Consider the following 20,578-nt stretch of genomic DNA (forward strand, 5'->3'; position numbering starts at 1 on the left):
GAGAGAGTGTGTGAGAGACAGAGAGTTTGATTCCCTTTCCCGTGCAGTTCTGCCTCCAACGAGTTATCTTCCTTTATTCTCTTGATCCCCCCTTCCAACTTCATATCACAACAAAATAGAAGAGAAAATTGATTCATTCTTCAATAAGGGATAACGAGGAGGAAGAAGAGCTTTATTCTGGCAGCACTGCAGCCAGAGTCAAAAGAGTGGGAGTGGCTGATGACTCCAGCTTTGCTTCTGCTCTAGGTGAGAAGTGGAGCCAGTTGCTGCCTGCTTCTCTCTATAAGCTACTGTGTAAATGAGGAGAAACAGCTGCTGTCTGAGGATGGGAGTCTTCTGTTCCTCCCTGACTCTGGGCCAGGACTGTGAATGAAAAAGAACAACAGCTGTTGCTCTGAGGCAATTCATGCATCCAATTGCTCTCCTAAGGGCATTTGCCGTCTGAGCAATGTCCGCACACCATTGTAAGTTACTGTCAGTTTGGTTCCTTTGCAGGGAAGAAGAGTTGAGCCTAATTTCCCTCAAGGCTGAGAATATTAGACAATTTTTTTAAAATGACTGGTGATCAGGTATTTAAAGTGGAACTGTATACATTTTATATCATCTTTCACACTGACACCAACAAAAAACAGTCCAGCAGGGCAGACAAACAAAGGAGCAGGCTTCTTCTTATAGAAGATTTACAGTATTTAACCCAGTTGCTTACATATGTTATTTGACAGCAGCTCATCCCTTTCTCAGTGCTGTATGCTGCTGAGGTACTGCATGACCATTGAAGGGAAGAATGAGGATAAGAGAGGTTAAACATCCGAGCAACAACATAAATAAATATTCGAAGTGGATGGATCAGAGAATAAACACACTGTCACACTTCCTTTCTGAGATGGCTGACAGAGCTCACTCTTGTCTCAGGGCTCTAGCCAAGTGGATCAGAGGAAGGAGGCGGCATGGTGGTGTGCTTTGAAGATATTCCACCCCTTTCAAAAGCAGCAAAGCAATCCTGCAATAAAGGCATGAGTGCTGTCAGTCAACACAGATGGAGAGACTCACAGCTGACTGGGAAATGAGTCACATGCCTGTATTGTGCCTGCTGACCCTAACTGAGACAACAAAAAAGAGGACTAACTCCAAAAACAGTGGGGGAGGGAGGGACTATGCAATGGGTACAAAAAGATTGCCAAAGACGTTTGCAGAACTGACCTGTCTGAGTCTAATGCTTTGCAGTATAAAGTGCATTCTTCAAGGCAGAGATTCCCATTAGTCGTAATGCCCGTGGCTGGGGAGTTGTAGTCACCGTTCCTTCTAAGGTGTGTGGCTGTGTGCACGAACACACCCCTCAACCTTCCTGCGCAGCAAGCCCCAACTGCCGCTTACTGCCTCTGCGGCTACTCCCCCGTGCTGCCTTCTCCCATCGCCTCCGCCTCCTCTGTGAAGGAGGCAATTGTCTTCCTCTGGGTCCCGTTCGCTGCTGCCGATCCCACGTGGTGGTGGCTCTAAATGGGACTTGGAGGGAGATGATTCCCTCCTTCACAAGAGCCCAAGTGGCGGGCGGGGAGAGGCGCAGGGGCATAACTACTATTAGGCAAGGGGAGGCAGCTGCCTGGGGCCCCCCATGCCTCAAGGGGCCCCCCAGAGGCAAGTCACATGACTATATATTGTGAAGTGTGTGTGTTTGTGTGTGTGTATCAGTGAGGGGCCCATTTTAAAATTTTGTCTCTGGACCTACTCCAGCCTTGTTACGCCCCTAGAGAGGCGGGATAGGTGGGTAGAGCAGGGAGGAGAATGGGAGATGGTGGTGGCTCCCTCCCACCACAGCCCAAGGAGAAAGAATGCCGAGGCCACCCATCCCCACCCGGGGGTGGGTGGGTGGAGGAAGAAGGGAGGCAGAGGCAGCTCCCCCTCACAGCCCAAGGAGAATGTTGAGGTGGGAGCCTGGGGGCAGGGGCTGATTTAAAAAATTGTGTGGCAGTGTGTGTGTGTGTGTGTGTGTGTGTGTGTGTGTGTGTGTGTGTGTGAGAGAGAGAGAGAGAGAGAGAGAGAGAGAGAGAGAGAGAGAGAAAGTTAGAGAGAGAGTTATGTGCATACACTGCCTTGATACTGCCACCCAGAACAAAACTCTTGTCACTCACTGATTTGAGGGAACACTTGTAGTTCAACAGCATCTGGGGACCCAAGGTAAAGAAACATCATAGCTAGAAGAAATCTTGGCCAGTGTATGTATATGTCTATGTCTATTATGAATGTCTGTGTGTATTGCCCCTGAAGATGGTAGTTTTTATTTAAGGTGTTAAACAGAACATTTGTGCAATAGATCAGATTTTTCTTTGCAACCATTGTCATTTGTCTCTCTATTCCCCCTGCCTCTTACTCAGTGGAAATAGAATGCTTAGGGATGAGTGGGATCAGTTCTTTGACCAGCTATTTTAGCACCCGGGACAGATATTTAGAAGTACATCCCAAATGCAATCTGAAAGAGGACTGAACCCAGAACTGACTTCACATAACATATTTCTTCAAAACCCAGCACTAAGCTCATAGAAGATATTTCAAACTGTCATGTTTTTTAACTTTAAAAAAGATCACCCAGGTGCATAATTGGGAGTACAGCACTGCCCTCTTTACAAACATCACCTTCGCTGTGCTGTGCACCCAGGTACATGCCAGGGATGAGCGGCACAGGTACAGCAAAATCTACTTTTGGGAGCCTTGCACTAAAAAGAGGGATTTTGTGTAAAAATCACATGAATTAAAGAAGCATTTGACCTCTATCCAGAGCCATAATTCCATAGTGAATTAGAAATAAAATAATTTCATGTATATCCGTCCTAAGTTTTCAATTGTTTAAAGATTTAGTGATGAAGTTTAAAGTAGTGATAAAGTTGAAGCAGTGATACTTCAATTGTTTAAAGAAGTAGTAAAGAAGAGTCTGAGGGTGCAATACTATACACATTTATACTGCTTTCAACAAAATTTTCCAAAGCAGTTTACATAGATAGATAAGATGGATGGATCCCTGTCCCCAAAGGGCTCACAACCTAAAAAGAAGCATAAAACACCAGCAACAGTCACTGGAGGTACTGTGCTGGGGGTGGATAGGGCCAGTTGCTCTCTCCCTGCTAAATAAAGAGAATCACCATGTTAAAAAGGTGTCTTTTTGCTCAGTTAGCAGCACTTTCTAAACTCTCTTTTTTACATTGGAAATACTGTATAGGGCATGGAAAGAGATAGTCACACTTACAAATTCAATGGAGATCAATAAGAATCCACTATCAAAGTGCAATTCACTCTAACCAGGATTTGTGCACTAAACCAAGAATGAATATGAGATAGAAAGAGACAAACTCCTATTTATTCATGTTCAATAAATTAAATTCGAAGTTTATTAACTTAAAAGTGTCCAGACACTAGACAGTCATCTAACACAAGCAGTGACAACACCCCTCAGCTCTCATTCAACATTTTGCTGAATGGGTTTGCTAAACTGCCAACAGAGGGAAAAGAACAAGTGCTCTCTTGAGACAGCAAATGATTAGAAGGCAGCAGGTTTCACAATACACCTTCTTCAGAGGCACTGCAAAATGTATTTGTTTTCCAGCCTTTACTGGTGAGGAGGGCTCATATTGATTTTATTCATTTTTAAACACATATTTTACATAAGTATATTATTCTGCTCTGAGACCTTTAGGATGGGATATACAACAAAGTACAACCATTTACAAAGTTTTGTCATCACTGCCAGCCAACCATACCATAAAAGCATCCTATGTGATCATCTGGGGTAACATGCAACATTGCCCTTCAGTATGAGGTGGCCAAGAGAAGCAGATCCAGTGTGCAAACCAAGAGAACATGACAGCATCCTTCATGATGTCACAGAAGATGCAAGAACATAGTTTTAGGTTTAAAGCTGAATCAATAGTGGTTGAATTACATAATCCAAGATTTACACTGAAGGCCCCCTGCAATATCAAAAGGTTCTTATGGTGTACTGCAACCATTTGAAATGGCCACAGGTTTCAGGAAATCCTTATTTTCTATTCTTATTTACCCATTCAGCAGTTTGTGAACTAGGTAGGACAGATGCACAGCAAATTTTCCCAGAGTTACCCAACAATTTCCACTAAACCTTCCATGGCAACCCTCGGTCTACAGCAGCTCAGTAGTTATTTATATCAAAACAGAACTGTACAACTAAATTACTAGTATACTTTAAGAACAAGGTTTTTAAAAGGTCACAGCAGGTAAATTCTGGTCATGACTATTATGGAAAAGAACTATGTTAATGAACTCGATAGGTGGGAGGCTTTGGCGATACAGTGTAGAATGATTTTCAAGGTATTATCTATCTACTGCCTCATATGTGTAGCTCCAGATGGTGTACACAATTCAACAGACAACAAATATAAAATAGGTAAAAACAATTAGAACAATTTAACAGAATAAAACGTTAATTGATAAAAACAATTAAACAGTTTAAAATTAATTTCAGTTAAATGCTTGAGAAAACAGGTATCTTGAGGGTATTTTGAGGGAAGACATATTGAGGGTCTTCTTAAAAGCCATCAGAGATGGAAATGCTCTTATGCTGACAGGAAACATATTCCAAACGCCCAGTCCCAAGTCAGCACCAAACGAGCTGGTGGCAACTGTAACTGGACCTCCTCAGATGATCTTAATAGGTGGCAGAGTTTATGATTAAAAATGGGCACTCAATGCAGACAAATAATAAATCAGCTTGAAAAGCACTTGCAAAGGCATTCTCAGGGCAAAGGGCAAGGCTGATAAGTTTAGTCTAGGTCAGTTAAACTGAGGTCATTAGCTTTCCAGGAATAGTTAAGGGTGTGTGCCTTACTCAAGAATATGTTTCACTCTACAGGGAAAACTGGCAAGCAAATAGGCAATGTCATCAAACAAAATTCAAAGCTATAATAAATAGTGAGTGTACACAAGATGATTAAAAAGTTCATATTTTGAATTATAAACTTTTGTTAACTGAAGAATTCTAATGCTATCATCGTGTCTTCAACTTCCTATTCTTGGTCAAAGTACTCAATGAAGCTAATTATCTGGACCCTTTTCAATTTTACTTCTTACTCAGTTTAGGGACTGAAAGTGCCTTTGTTACTCTACTGGTTGGATGTACACTGGAAACTGGACAGGGGTATTACATCCCAGTCGGTTCTGCTGAATCTCTCAGTGACTTTCTATTGGCCATGGTATCCTTCTGAAATGCCTTGAATAGACAGGATACGGGGATACTGTTGTACAGTTGTTCCACTCATTGTTCCACTCATTCCTGCAGGGTAAATCCAGAAGGTGGTGCTGGGGGATTTCTACTCCATGCTTTGGACTATGATCTCTGTTGATCCGCAGAGCTCAGTTCTGTCCCCCTTGCTTTTCAACATCTAGATGAAATCGCTGGGAAACATCATTGAGTGACACTAAATGCTGATGATACTATACTTTATGTATCTGTACCATCCCCAGCTGGAGATGTGATGAATGTTCTTAGCCAGTCTGGAGGTAGCGAAGGCCTGGATGTGGGCTAACAAGCCAAAATTAAATCCAGGTAAGACCAAGGCTTGCTCAGAGATGGTACATCTACCTGTCCAAGACACGGTTGCATCCCCTTTGAAATAACAGTAGATAGACAGTGCTCCAGGACTCAATGTTACACCTGGATATCCAGGTGTCTTCTGTGCCCCAAGGCGTCTTTGTCCAGCTTCAGGTGGTGCAGCAACAATGTGCATTCCTCTCTCAGCTGAAGCCAACCGTGGTTAACCATGACTTTGTTATATCACGCCTGGATTATTCTTACATGCTTTACATGTAACTGCCCCTGAAACCCCCTCAGAAACTTCAGCTGGTTCAGCAGCTGCAAGATAGTTCCTATACCTATTTGCCCATTTGTGCACTCTCTTTCACACACACGTTCATACACACAGCCCAGATTAAGGCTACAAGCAGCCTTCAAGCCCAACAACCAGCATGTAATAAACCAAAAGACAGGGAAAAACAGAAAAAAGATCTATGTTGTTAGAGCATTTTTCTTCTCTCATTATTTTTAAAGCTTATAATACTTTTTGTAATGTCTAATTTATTCACAAGAAGGTATACTATTGGGGTGGGGAGGGTTTATTACAAATCTGTATAGTTTTGGCTTACATTTGGCACCTTGTGCTGCTTTGAAAATATTTTTTTCAAGTTTACAAATCACTTTCTCTCTCTCTGCTATGTATACCATTTTGAGAACATGTTTGAGAACAGACCAGCCAATAAACTCCACCCACCTCTCTCTCTCTCTCTCTCTCTCTCTCTGCGCATTCCTTTTCACGGAGAGGAAAATGACTCATTGCAAGTTCTGAGAGGAAGATCACATGGGTCAGGACTTATTGGGAAGAACTCAATCATTTTAAAAAAGTTCCACCTCCCACCACCGGCCTCCCTTGCAGCCCAAACTGGCCCGTTCAGCCGGTTCTTCAACCTGATCGGGCCTTCCCCCTCCAAAGTGGTGGTGGCCATTTTGGAGGCCACCATGCCTGCACAATTTGCCTCTGCATGGCCGGGGTCCGTGGACCCCACCCCTCTGCCACCTCCAACAACACCCCTTTGTCCAATGGACCCTACGCCCCCTGAATCCAAGTCTAGGACACTAATCACAGCTCAGAAAGAGTTATGCAAAAACCCCAGGAAACTACCATCAAGCCCAATAGAACCCGTGCAATCCCTTGTCTGTCCACGCACAAGGAAGTTCTTTAACTGAGTAGCACAAGGAAGTTCTTTAACTGAGTGACTTAGAGATTTATTTTTCACAAGGTATTTTATAAATTGTTAGCCATCTCCTACACTCTATATTTTACTAATCTTTTAAAGCCTCAGGTGTAAATCACATGCTCTTTATATCAGAGCTGTAGTAAAACTCTCTTGTTTTTATTTAACACATTAGACTAAAGCTATAAGTGTCCATGGGTTGAGAAATTTGAGGGGCAGTTAAAAATAAGGCAACATAGGATACAGCAAAAGCTGCCTTATACCAAATCAGAACCTTGGTCTATACTGTCTATACTGATGGCCAATAGTTCTCCAGAGTTTCCAGCACATATTTCCCAGTCCTCTCTGGAGTTGCCAGAGATTGAATCTGGGACGTAATACATGCAAAACATTCTTTCCACATCATAAGATGCAGCTGACATAACAGCCTGGTTAAGACACAATGGGAAACCATTGCTTCCCCTTATGACAAGTAACAAGCCTCGGGCTTGTGCACTTCTCCTCTCATCTCCTACACCTTTGTACATCAATAAAGGTATCTAATCTTATAATAAATCACAATTCTTCACTACATGTGAGCTGGGAGAACTTAATTTGTTCAAACCACAGCAGTAGCAAACCAGGATCAAACTATAGTTTCAGATCCCTGTGTTTGTTATCTGTCGTTTGAACAAACCATCATGTACACGATGAGGAACTGTAATTTATTAGAAGCAAAAGTGGAAGCACTTAACAACATGTGGAAGAGAAGAAGGAAGGCGGGAAGGGAAGCTTGCACCTGTTTGCTTTCAAAGTAAGGAGAGAAATAATGGCCTATGAGTCAATTCAGAACTCATGGAAAAAACCAAACAATTCTTGTTTTTCATGTGTTCTCCAATACAACGCGTAATTACTGACCCAGATTTAAATTGAGCTGAGGGGAGCAAAAGTGGTACAGATTGTTTGCATTATTCACACACACATGCATACATTCATACATACCCAAAAGCAAGTACAAATGTACCTTGCAGATTAAAAATCTGGTGGATTAAATGTGCAATTTGCCATTCTCACACTGCCCCTTTCCCTGCTTATTCCTCCTTTAACTTCCAGATTTATTTATATATCTAGGTACTTAGTGGCCACTTCCGGTCAGTTATCGTTCTAAGCCTCTTTAACTGCTCCAAAGGAAGGAGGCCTGTCCACAGCTCAAATTCTCCAGAACACAACTCCAAATGACATGTGCTCTTAAAAACAAGTTCAGGTTTGAGCTTCAGCAAATGTTAATCACATCCAGAGTGATTAAAGGAAAATATATTTAGTTCAACAACCGAGACCTGTTCTACACATGCAGCAGAATGTGATGGCAGAATAGACAGTATCACTTCAGCCTACAGGTATAATTTAGCACTTCTGAATGCAATCCCCCATTTATTTTTTTAAAGGCCTTCCTGCAAAGAAAAAGCTACTACATCAGGAAGAATGGCTCCAGGCCAATCCCTCTGTGTTCTATTTGCAGGGAGCTTTTAACACAGGATAATATTTAAAAAGTTACTTTCTGCAGCTTCGGCCAGTAGTGATATAATCCATTCATTTTACTGTTTATGTAGAAGGTGGTTACAGGGGTGCTCTTAACCCTGGACTTTGGGTCCAAAGTCCAGGGTCTCCAATTCCTCTTTAGCCTGTTCCAGGTGGTGTGGTCACCCGGCTGAGAACGATGATGCTTAATTTGCAGGGGAGGGGGGTCTCCAAAGGCCTTTAGGTCCAAGCTCCCAAATTACCTAGGTGCACCTCTGGGTGGTTATTACAGATTGGGTATTCTCATAGTCTGTGGCATTGCGACACCAAGGCATTACATTTACAACCCATATTTATAGGGCTGTCCTTGTTCAAACTGCTCCTATTCCTGAGCAATGAACACTAGAGACAACTTACCTATAGTACCCTCTCCCCCCACAGCGGAGAAGCTGTGAAATGCAATAAACTTAATGGACTTCCAACTGGGATAACCTCACTGTGTTCTTAGAAACCTGTGGTTTCTGTGATATGCCAGTTTTCACTAAGATGGACATCTGCTTTCTTCCCTTACTTCTCTTTGGTTCAGATGGTTCTTGTTCACAAGGAAACCGTTCTTTATCTTGGATCAGATCACTTAAAATTTTATGTTTAAACAAAACTAAATGAGCTGATTGAATAGCATCTACTGTATAGCCAGGGTGCTGAAAATGCAATTGCATACATAGATCTACAGACCCAATACTCTGAAGTGAGTTAAAAATGGCAAAAAGCGGCGGGGGCGGGGTGCTCAGAAACAAAAGCAGCAGCTTTGGATAACTTCATGGAGGAGAGGTCTATCAATGGCTACTAGTCTGAGGGCTATAGACCACCTCCAGCCTCAGAGGCAAGATGCCTCTGAATACCAGTTGCAGGGGAGTAAAAGCAGGAGGGTGTGTCCTCAGCTCCTGCCTGTGGGCTTCCCAGTGGCAACTGGCGAGCCACTGGATGGATGGATGGATGGATGGATGGATGGATGGATGGATGGATTCTGGACTAGATGGGCCTTGGGCCTGATCCAGAAGGGCTGTTCTTATGTTCTTAACAGCTTTATTCTGAGAACTTCCTTTTTTTTTATTTAAATCATTAATAAAATGCCACCTCTCCCAACGCCTATAATTATTTCTTACATCCTCTGAGGGTAACCTAATAAATATACCCTCAACTCAATACATGTGCACATGATGCTCTCAGTAGCTACCCCACACCTAAGAAGATAGGAAGCTGCCTCATACCGAGCCAGACCATCGGTCCATTTAGCTCACTACACTGACAGGCAAAGACTCTCCAAAGCTTCAGGCAGGAGTCTTTCCCAGCCCTTTCTGAGGATGCCAGGGATTGAACCTGGGACCTTCCGCATACAAAGCAGATGCTCTACCACTGAGCTACAGTGCACTGAACACACAAAGACCTGCTTAGCTTCAACAAGGTGGCTATATTGTGTGGCCTTAGACAATAGGGATGTGTGAACCAGCTTGAGGTTGAGCTGGTTCACCTTCAAACTGGTCTGGCTCAAGGGCCTGGCTTGAGAGTCCACTGGACCTGATTCAGCTTGACCTCAAGCTGAACCCCCCACAGACGGCTCGAGGCTGGTTTGGAGGTTCCAAACTAAAAAATATTTTTGTTTAACTCACTGCCATGGTGCTGCAGGTCCAGCAGCCTCAGGGGCTGCTGACGTGGCCACAGAGTCATGACCCAGGCCAGGCAAATGGCCAGGGCACATGTGCGGTGGCCTCTGAAATGGCTACCACCACTGGGAAAGGGTGAGAATGGCCCTTGCAGGACAAGGAGGAGGCCAGTGGGCGAGAGGAAGACTGAGGGGATCCCCCCGGCCACACAAGCACCCCCAAGTCTGCTGAACCAATGGCACTGTGGCGGTGAGCTAAAAAACCCTTTTTGTTTAGAACCCCCAAACCAGCTCGAATTCAAGCCTGGCCTGGGTGGGGCATTCATTGCCACAAGATCAAATACCCGTTCATTTTTTAAATCAGTTTGGACTCGAACTGAACTCGGTAAACCAGTTTTGTGCACAATCCTATTAGAAAATACAGTGTATGACAATCTCTTGGAAGCACTGTAAAACCTCCATGGCTGTACTAGATTTTGTGCATGTGAATAGGGCTTTAATTAGGGATAATGGAAATATCCATGACTGATTTTTTTTATCATTTTTATTTTAATGCAAATATCCATGACTGATACTTTGCAAGACTGCTACTACTTTTTTTGTAGTTGTTGCTAAAAAAAGCTATCTAGAAATACAAGTTTAATGTATTGCTGGTATGAATATAAGAACAGCTCTGCTGGAACAGACCAAACACCTATCTAGTCCAGCATCTTGTTCCACACAGTGACCCACCAGATGCCTGGGAAGCCCACAGACAAGAGGCATGCCTTTTCATTCAGAGGTATCTTGCCTATGAGCCAGGGGCGTAACAAGGCTTGAGTGGGCCCGGAGACAAAATTTTAAAATGGGACCCTCGCTGATACAAACAGACACACTTCACAATATGTAGTCATGTGACTTGCCTCTGGGGGGGCCCTCGAGGCATGGGGGCCCCCAGGCAGCCGCCTCCCCCTGCCTAATAGTAGTTACGCCCCTGCTCTGAGCTTCGAAGTAGCCTATAGACATCAAGACTAGTAGCAACTGATCAACCTCCATGAAAGTCCTGCTAACTGGGCAAAGAGGCACCTTTTAACATGGTGATTCTCTTTATTTAGCAGGGGGAGAGCAACTGGCCCTATCCACCCCCAGCACAGTACCTCCAGTGATTGTTGCTGCTGTCTATCTTGTGTTTCTTCTTAGGTTGTGATCCCTTTGGGGACAGGGATCCATCTTATTTATTTATTATTTCTCTGTGTAAACGACCCTGAGCCATTTTTGGAAGGGTGGTATAGAAATTGAATGAATGAATGAATGAATGAATGAATGAATGAATTTGTCTGAGCCCTTTAAAAAGCCATTCAAGCTGGTGGCCATCACCACACCCTGTGGCAGAGAATTACATAGATTAACTATGCGCTTTGTGGAAAAGTATTTCCTTTCCTCAGTCCTAAATTTCCTGGCAATCAGTTTCATGGGATGACCCCTGGTTATAGTGTTGTGATAGAGAAAGTTCAATCTATCCACTCTGTCCACACCATGCATAATGTCATAGACTTCTTAATCACTTTTTTCCTATACTAAAAAGTATTGTGCTGAAAGGGAAAAAAACTTCTAGCAACATTTTTACACCATGCATGATTTTATAAACATCAGCCATACCACCAATGTTTTTTCTAAACTAAATCGACCCAAACTTTACATCCTTTCCTTGTAATAAAGGTGCTCCAGTTTACTGATCACTTTGTTTTTCCTTTTCACCTTTTCCAGCTCTACAATATCCTTTTTGAGATGCAACAATCACAACAGCACAGATAATTACAAATATGACCATACCATACATTTTCATAAGGACATTATAATATTAGCAGTTCTATTTTCAATTACTTTCCTAATGAAACCTATCGTGCAATTTGTTCACTTAGATGCCTCTTTTCTCTCCCTCACTTGAAGCAAAGGAGAGAAAAAAAGCACTCAGATAGTGAAGGTACCACTCGCCAAGTGGGAGAGAGTGAAGAGCAGCAAGGCTGTGACCTGATGCCATTCATGCCCCATGTATTGATGTATTTCTGATGCTGGCACAAGGGGCATGACCAGCATCAGAACACAGAAGCTTCACCATCGCCTTCTTGTCTCCTAGAGGCAGGCAGAGGGGGCCCAAGAGAGAGCAACGTGGTGGTGCCCTTCCGATGCTCCTGCTGTACCTTGAATAATCTGGGGATGGCTAATGCATCACACACCATCATGCACCATTATAGAGTTTTAAAGGGTCTTTGATGTTTGTGAACCGCCCTGAGCTATTTTGTAAGGGCGGTCTAAAAATCGAACAAATAAATAATAAATAAATTATAGAGGATGGGGCAGAAAGGGACATGACCATCCCTTTGTACAGAGATCACTGGGAGCCCTATATAACCATTTTCTTATACCTTTGCTATATAAACCACTTTGATTAATTGAAAACTTGTGTTATGCTACTTCTTCTACTACTACTACTACTACTAGTAGTAGTAGTAGTAGTATGCAGCTTGGGGGTACTACTGGACCTGGCTCTGCATTTAGAAGCTCAAGTGGAGGCGGTGGCCAGGGGTGCCTTTGCACAGCTTCGGCTAGTGCACTAGCTCCGTCCCTTTCTCGAGAAGGCAGATCTGGCCACAGTTACCCATGCCTTAGTCACGTCATGGCTGGATTACTGTAATGCACTCTACGTGGGGCTGCCCTTGCAGAATATCCGGAAACTACTGCTAGTGCAAAAGGTGGCAGCTAGGGTTTTCTCTGGAGCTGCCTGGTGGGAGCACATCACACCCATTCTGAAAGAGTTCCACTGGCTGCCAGTTTGTTTCCAGGTCCAATTCAAGGTGCTGGTTTTGACCTTTAAAGCCCTTAACGGATTGGGCCTGAGATAGCTGAGGGACCGCCTGCTCCCAAGGGTTGCTGCCCGCTTGACAAGGTCATCTGAGGGGGCTCTGCTCCGGATGCCGACAATGAGGGAGGCTAGGTTGTCATGCACTCGGGACAGGGCCTTCTCTGTTGCTGCCCCCAGACTCTGGAAGGTTCTTCCGGTGGGTATCCGCTCTTCAGTCTCCATCACAGTTTTTAGAAAGCATGTCCAATCATGGCTTTTTACCCAGGATTTTATATGATTGTCTCCACTGCTGCTGCTTGTATTTTTTGTATTGTTTTTATGCTTGTGTTTTAATTTTTTTTTAAATCAGATTTGTTTATATTTTTTAGCTCAATATTTTAATGTGTCTTTTTTATAATCTTGTTTTTAAATTTTATTGTGAGCCACCTTGTAATTTTCTTAATGAAAGGTGGGGTATAAATTTAACAATAAATAAATAAATAAATACTACTACTACTACTACTACTACTACTAATAATAATAATAGAGTGATAAATATAGTTTTAAAGCTTCAGTTTTGGAATTTTTATCGTATTTTAAATTGTTTTAATTATGTTAATGTTCTAATGGTTTTATATGGTGAACCACCAAGGGACTTTTCTGTATGGGAGTATGTAAATGCAATAAAATAAATAAATAAATAAGTAGTAGTAGTGGTGGTGGTAGTAGTAGTAGTAGCAATTACTACTGCTGCTACTCTGTGTGTGTGTGTGTGTGTGTGTACACACATACACATACACAAACACAAACTTAACACACTTATGTACTAGGGATAAGCAAAACATTGACATGAAAACGTTTCAACTCAAAACGGGCTATTTCAAGTGTCTTGAGCTGAAAACAAAACACCCTTAAAATAAAGGGCCTGTTTATTTTAATGGAACAAAACAATCCTGTTTAGAGTTGAAATGTTTCAAGTGCCATTTTGGAGGCCTGATTTTCCCTTACTGATTGGTTTTCTGACACTGGCTTCCGATTGGTTTGCAATCTTCTTGCTTCTTGGTTGGCTTCATCATACAAATCAAGTGTTGTCATGGGCAACTGTGTCCCCTCTGGCAGGGGGGATGGAGGAGGGAGTGGGGAGCCCAAAGGAGGAAGTTCCTCTAGTTGAGCTTATGGCTATGATTGCTGCTAAGTAAGGGTGCTGCTGTGGCAGTTGTTGCAATGCTAGGAAGTAAGGTAAGGAGTCATAATTGCGTGTGAGTGACGGAGCAATTTGTGCCAGTGATGTTACTGCAGCACAGGTACTGCGGCTGGCAGTAGATTATGAGTCAGTGATTCTTTTTTGGCTATTTTTGGCCTGTGTTTGAAATGTGCGTTCTATGTATAGAGGGACAGATTTCCTTTTATTGTGTGCTTCTGAAGTGTTTTTCAAGGCAGGGTTACAAAAGGCATTACACATTGCAATACAAAATTTGTGTGTGCACTCTGCAAGCAGGGGTGTGCCAGCTTGGCTCAAAGGGTTTGGGTTGAACCAAACCAGGCCCAGTTTGGTCCAAGCTCAAACCAAATCCAGCCTGGTTCGAACCGAGCTGCTTGGAACCCTAGTGGTAAAGGGAAATCTAGCGAGGATTCCTCTTTACCAGTAAAGGGAGGGATGGGGGTTCTGTAAAGGTAGAGTGGGAGGGAGGAGATTAAAAAGGTAGCTTAGAAGTGCCACCAGTGGCGGGGAAAGGAGGGCAGCAGCTCCCTCCCACCAGCCTTCCGCTGAGTAGCCCATGCTGATTCGGGCAGCTGCTCAGGCATGGAGATCACTAAAATGGCTGCTGCACATGCATGGAGGCCATTTTAGTGAACTCCATGCCTGAGCAGAGGCCTGAAATGGGCCGGAACTGGCCCAAGCTACTCAGGAGGAGGTTGGCGGGGCGGGGGGGGGGGAGCAGCTGTCCCCTGCCTGCTCTGTGCAATCCCCACTACTGGCACTTCTTTTTACTCCTCTCCTGCCCACTCTACTTTTATGGAATCCCCCTTGCCCCTTACTGCTAAAGGGGAATCCTCTCCAGATTCCCTTTACCAGTAGGCCTCCAAACCTTTCTAACCTGCTCAGTTAGAACTTGAATCAGGTCCAGTTCGAGTGTGCACGTAACTGGGCCAGGCCAGTTTGAAGCTGGTTCAGATATGAGCTGAACCAGCTTTTCCGGTTTTGGTTAAGATCCTATGAGAGTTTGGGAGGAAGGTTAAGCAACTGTTAAAACCCACCTGATCACCCATTTCTTTTGTGGATTGGTTGGTAGGTAGCACCCATCATGCCCTAACCCACTTTGTGTTAGGTTGGTCGGTAGGTAGGTAGGTAGGTAGCACCCATTATGCCTTAACCCACTTTGCACCCATGGGGAATAATGGGGTGTTTCAAGTTTTCCCATTGTTCCCTATAGCCCAAACACTCAAAACATTTTGGGTTGAGTTCTGTCAAAGCAACCAATTTGGCCACGGTTTCAACAAAAAATTTCTGCCACCTGCATTTTGTTTCAAGCTCAAAACAAAATGCAAAATCCATTTTGTGCACATCCCTATTATATACCACCAAAAACAAAATCTCTCATGGCAGTACACAATTGGTTAGAACTATGAATAAAAACTATTACTGTAAAAACATATGGTTAAAATTAAAATCAAATTTAAAATTTAATTAAAAGCCTGACTGAACAGGTAGGTCTTCAGTGCTCTTCTAAAGGCCATCAGAGATGGTGCAGCTCTAAATTCAAAAGGGATTTCATTCCACAGCCGCAGAGCAACTATAGAAAAGAATCACCACTCAGTCGCCATCAGACAAGCCAGTGGTAACCACAGACGAACCTCCTCTGTCACACTTAATTGGCGGCAGGGTTCATGATTAAGAAGGCATTCTCTTGGACACCATGGGCCCAAGCTAATAGGTAATAATAGGCTTTTATTAGCTTTAAAGCTAATAGGCTTTATAGGTAATAACCAGCACTTTATATTTTGCCTGGAAACTTATTGGCAGCCAGGAGTAATATTGTCCCTTAAGGTTACTCCAGAGATTGACAAGGCTGCTCCATTTTGCACCAATTGTAGTTTCTGGACTATGTACAAAGGCAGACCAACATACAGCATAATGCAACTGTAAAGCCTGGAGGTTACCAATATGTGTACCATGGTCAAACTTTCTAACAGAAAAGGATGCATTTGTCATATCAGCTAAAGCTGATAGAAAGCACTCCTGGCCAATGCCTCAACCTAAGGTATCAGAGGGATGTTTGGATCCAGGAGAACTCCCCAACTTTCTGGATGAGTGTAACCCCATCCAGAACAGGGTGATCTATTCCACCTTCTGGATTATGGCTTCCTACAATGAGCACATCCATCTTATTTGGAGTTTGTTATTCCTCATACAGCTCATTACTGTCTGCAAACTGGCATTTAGGGAAGTCATGCCATTTCTTGATGAAGCTGACATGGAGAAATACTAATAGCACCCTGCACTATACAGACAGCACCCTGTACCAGATCTCCTGATGATCTTCCCCAACAGTTTCATGTAGATGTTAAATAGCATTAGAGAAAGAATGGAGCCCTGTGGGACTCCATATAAAAGCTCTTTCTTTGAAGAGTAACAGTCTTTGAAGAGCAATATCATTAATAAATCTAACACAGAGTGACACTAGTGGAGAGCAGCTTTTGTCCTTACTTGAGTAGTGCCCCTTAGAGGGAAAAGTCTACTTTTTCTCATTCAACTATATGGCAGCCATTTATATGATTGGAGAAAATAAATCAGTGCTCCAATGCTGCTCAGAGCCTCCTACTGAATTCCATGAGGGAAAGCAAATTGGCTGAATTCAAATACACACAACTGAGAGGGAGGGATATCTCCTTTGTTCCATGTGACTAAAACTCATTCAACTGTATGGTAGATAGAAACCAGATCATCATTTGAGTGGGGGCAACGCTTTATTTTCTCCCACAGAGGTTGGCATTTCACCAGTCAACCACCAACCATTAGTAGTTTTGCTGGAGCCTTAGGCACTAATTTCAATACAAACATACAAACAAGAGAATACTAAATAGCTGTAATTTTAGGTTTCAAAGTGTCCCTTAGCTAACCCCTGCTAACTGGGCAAAGTGACACCTTTTTAATGTGGTAATTATCTTTATTTAGCAGGGGGAGAGTAACTGGCCCTATCCACCCCCAGCACAGTACCTCCAGTGACTGTTGCTGGAGTCTATCTTACATTTCTTTTTAGATTGTGAGCCCTTTTGGGACAGGGATCCATCTTATTTATTTATTTGTTGTTTCTCTATGTAAACCTCTTTGGAAACATTTGTTGAAAAGTGGTATATACATATTTGTTGTTGTTAGTACTGACTATGAAGCCTATTTATCATTTCTACACTAAAGATTGGTTTTAGAGCAAAACCTTTGAAGACAGGGACACTCCTATCTCATTACCTGTGTATTCACCTCACCTTTCTCCCTACCTTTCAAGCAAGACAGTTATGCAATGGAGTCATTTCACACCTTATAACTGTAATACAGCAACCAGGTAAAGAGCCAACATATTTGTCAGGGATGTGTCTGGTTAGAAAACAGACTTTGGCGATAGTGATGACTTTATATTTACTATAGGGAATTTTCTTAGGGCAGCTCTAGGTGACAGATTGGGGAGGGGAAAGAGAAACAATCCGACTGCAGCTGGCCAGTATTTCTCCCTTATGTCAATTATTCTGCTGCCTCTGAATAACAGAGGTTGAAAGCAAAGTAAGACACCGCAATATTGCTGAAGAGAAGAATTCACAGTGCAAGATTAAATTTGAAAGCTGCCTTAGGGATTCGGAGTTGGGTGTGACTCGATTTGCTGCTTCAGCCACAAATAGCGCTTTGATCTGACCTGATAAAAAAGGTCACTTCAATTCGGAGATGATGCTTCAGACCTATAACTCTTTCATTTCTTGGCAGAATAGGATGAAAATTACAAGGATTGCAATCCCTTTTGAGAGCATAAAGTCTGTCAAATTGCAAACAAATAAGTACAAGAGTTTCAATTCAGTGGCACTTTGAAGTTTCCTTCCTCATATAACCTTTTGTTTTAAGGGACCATGAGGTGTTAATTGCAGGAATGGTGCCCCTTTCTATGATACTTTACTACTACTACTTATATAACACCTTTCAACAGAAGTTCCCAAAGCGTTTTACAGGGGGTGTGGAGAGAGAGATGGATTAAGATGGCTTTAAGTAGCGAGCTTCAAGTATAGAGCCTACCAAATCAGAAACAAATAGGTACAGAGATTTCTGCATGAGGAAAATAATTTATTTATTTATATTTGTACACCACCCCAAACATTCATCTATGGGCAGTTTACAGCAACATAAACATATTAAAACAGAAATTAAAACCTTCAAACAATTTAAAATCACAGGTCTAGTTAAAAAGCTTGGATGAAAAAATGTTTCTTCAGAGTGTTTCTTCTCCCTCATCTTGCCCATCACTGCCTCCAGGCAGGCATTTAGGGAGGTTATGTCTTCTCCCGAAGATGTTGACACGGAAAAATAGATGTGTCATTTTAAAGTTTGAAGTCTCATATACAAAATAATAATTAAAAGTAATCTTTGAATTGGAACCAAATAAAAGTGGCCTGATTTAAGCACATTGGATGGCGGCTGGTTTGGGGTCCAAATCAAAGTTAAATCATCTGGATAGGGCCACTTTGATTTACAGCTTATGCAGGACATCAAATTGTGGAAGAACATAACTTTGGGCCACTTTGGGCTTTCTAACAAAGCAGCAACAGAAGAAGCATCTGTGATTCTTGCTTATTCTTCTACCACTTCTAGATCTCATAGAAAGGGAGAGAAAAATATATACCCCTTGATGTTGGAAATGTGTGTTTCTTTTGATATGAGAGAGAGAGAGAGAGAGAGACAGACTCTGCATTTATCTCTGAGTGGTTTTTATGTATAATCATATCTAAAAATAGGCTGCAGGGGAACAATATCCAGGGATGAATTTGTTCTTTGAACAAAACTGATATAAACCAGCATCCATATATCTTAAACTATCAGCAGTTTATTTGTACATAATTCTTTATCCACTGTTGTATATGTTTAGCCACAATCTTTAAAACTATTAACAAGGAGGCAGGAAAACCCTGAAGTGTTTCATGAAATTGTAAATCCAGTTGATTCAGCTGATACACTTTTCATTCACTTCTTTCTGCAGTGAAGAATTATACCATGATACACATAATGCTTTGTATTTCTAGGCCACTATTTCAGTTCATGTTGTGTTATGCGTTACACTTTCTAGATGGATGAGTCACATTAATTATTATTTTTCACTCTGACTGCTAAGCCAAATTAGGCAGCTTTTAGAGGTGAAGAGGAAAACACAATTATTAATGCTTCTAAACATTTGCTCAAGAAAAATCCATGTAGACAGAAGGGGGAAGTCTCTGCTGACGCAGCCATGAATAATGTCACATTTATACTAAACAGTTTCCCATACTCTAGCCTCTCCATCTCCAAGTCTTGCTCAGCCACAGCTTCCTTTAGTCGTATCAAACAACAACATGCCTTAAAATCCACAGCCAGTTTAATGTAGTAGCTAAGAGTGTTGGACATTGTCTATGGAGACCCAGAATCAACTCCACACTGCCATTAAATTAACTCAGCACGTGTAGTGATGGGAAGGCTTTGAAGGGAGGCCTAGGCCTCACTTAGAGCAACTGCTGGGAGGGTGGACCTTTCCTAAAAAGGAAAAAAGCCTGGGAAGTTCAAATAAAAGGGACCAATCCAGAGGACTGGGTGGGGATTTCTGGCTCAGCCGCCAGCAGAAGCTTTGGCCTGTTAGTTAATAGTTGGTGGGTTCCAGGAGAGCCCTGATGAAGCAGCAGGCTGAGAGCTGCTGGGGATATGGGAAGGCCGCAGTAATAAGTTGGGACCATGTCAATTAAACATGTCAGGCAAGTTATTTTTCTTTACTGATTGCTTGGAATCTGTATTGCCAGGTTAACGAAAACTCTCTCTTATAATCTGTTTTATGGAAAGACGTGCACCAGGTACTTCTGGTCATTTCCAGTCTGAGGAGGCAACAGGCGGTGGGGAGGTTGGCTGTTGCCCCACCGGACCCTTTTAAACTGCAGCGCCAGACAGGGAAACACAGAAGGGTGGGTGGGTAAGAGCACCCTCCCCAGTCCTTAAAGATACCCCCACCCACCTTTGAACTGGTTGAACACAGGTCTGTGCACATTCCTAGCCACTCACCCTCACCCAGCCCTGAAACCTTGTATGGAGAGTGGGTTTTCCCACCTCAAAATAAAGTGGATGGTGGCAACCTATTATGAATCCCTTACAAACAAAGATTCAACCCCAGTGAACTCCCCCCTCCACCTCTGGCTCTGGTAGGAGTCATGACAGCATCTCTGCAGCAGTCACTCACTCTCTGCCTAGCCTACCTCTCTGGACTGTTGTGAAGATGGAAACAGGGGAACTATGTATGTCACTTTGAACTCCTGAGGGAAGGGTAGAAAAATAATCATATAAACTAAATATCACACAAATTACATTATATTGTATAAATATCACACAAATTACATTAGGAATTATTCTGTGGGGATTGTTGTTAATTTTGTTATAAGCATTGCATTAAAATATCAACCGCTTAAACATTATTTTCACTTTTTCACACAGAGTAGTCATACATAAATGCTTTCCTGCATTACACTTTTTTCAACAAACGGCTGGGAAAAAACAAGATGGGGGGGGGTGTTGCTTGAAAATTTGCATTATTTTATGATAGCAATAGCAATAG

The 20,578-nt window shown here is 42.6% G+C and overlaps 1 protein-coding gene and 1 non-coding gene across 33 annotated transcripts in view; both read right to left on the bottom strand.

Annotated features, from left to right (window-relative positions):
• The window catches only part of MAGI1 (membrane associated guanylate kinase, WW and PDZ domain containing 1), a 683,050-nt gene that overhangs the window by 167,807 nt on the left and 494,665 nt on the right, over positions 1-20,578 (bottom strand). The window lies entirely within an intron of this gene.
• On the bottom strand, positions 9,624-9,704 carry TRNAT-UGU (transfer RNA threonine (anticodon UGU)). Its single transcript has one exon. It is a non-coding gene; the product is annotated as a tRNA-Thr (tRNA).

The sequence above is a fragment of the Hemicordylus capensis genome, chromosome 2 (assembly GCF_027244095.1).
Source record: "Hemicordylus capensis ecotype Gifberg chromosome 2, rHemCap1.1.pri, whole genome shotgun sequence".
Classification (NCBI taxonomy): domain Eukaryota; kingdom Metazoa; phylum Chordata; class Lepidosauria; order Squamata; family Cordylidae; genus Hemicordylus; species Hemicordylus capensis.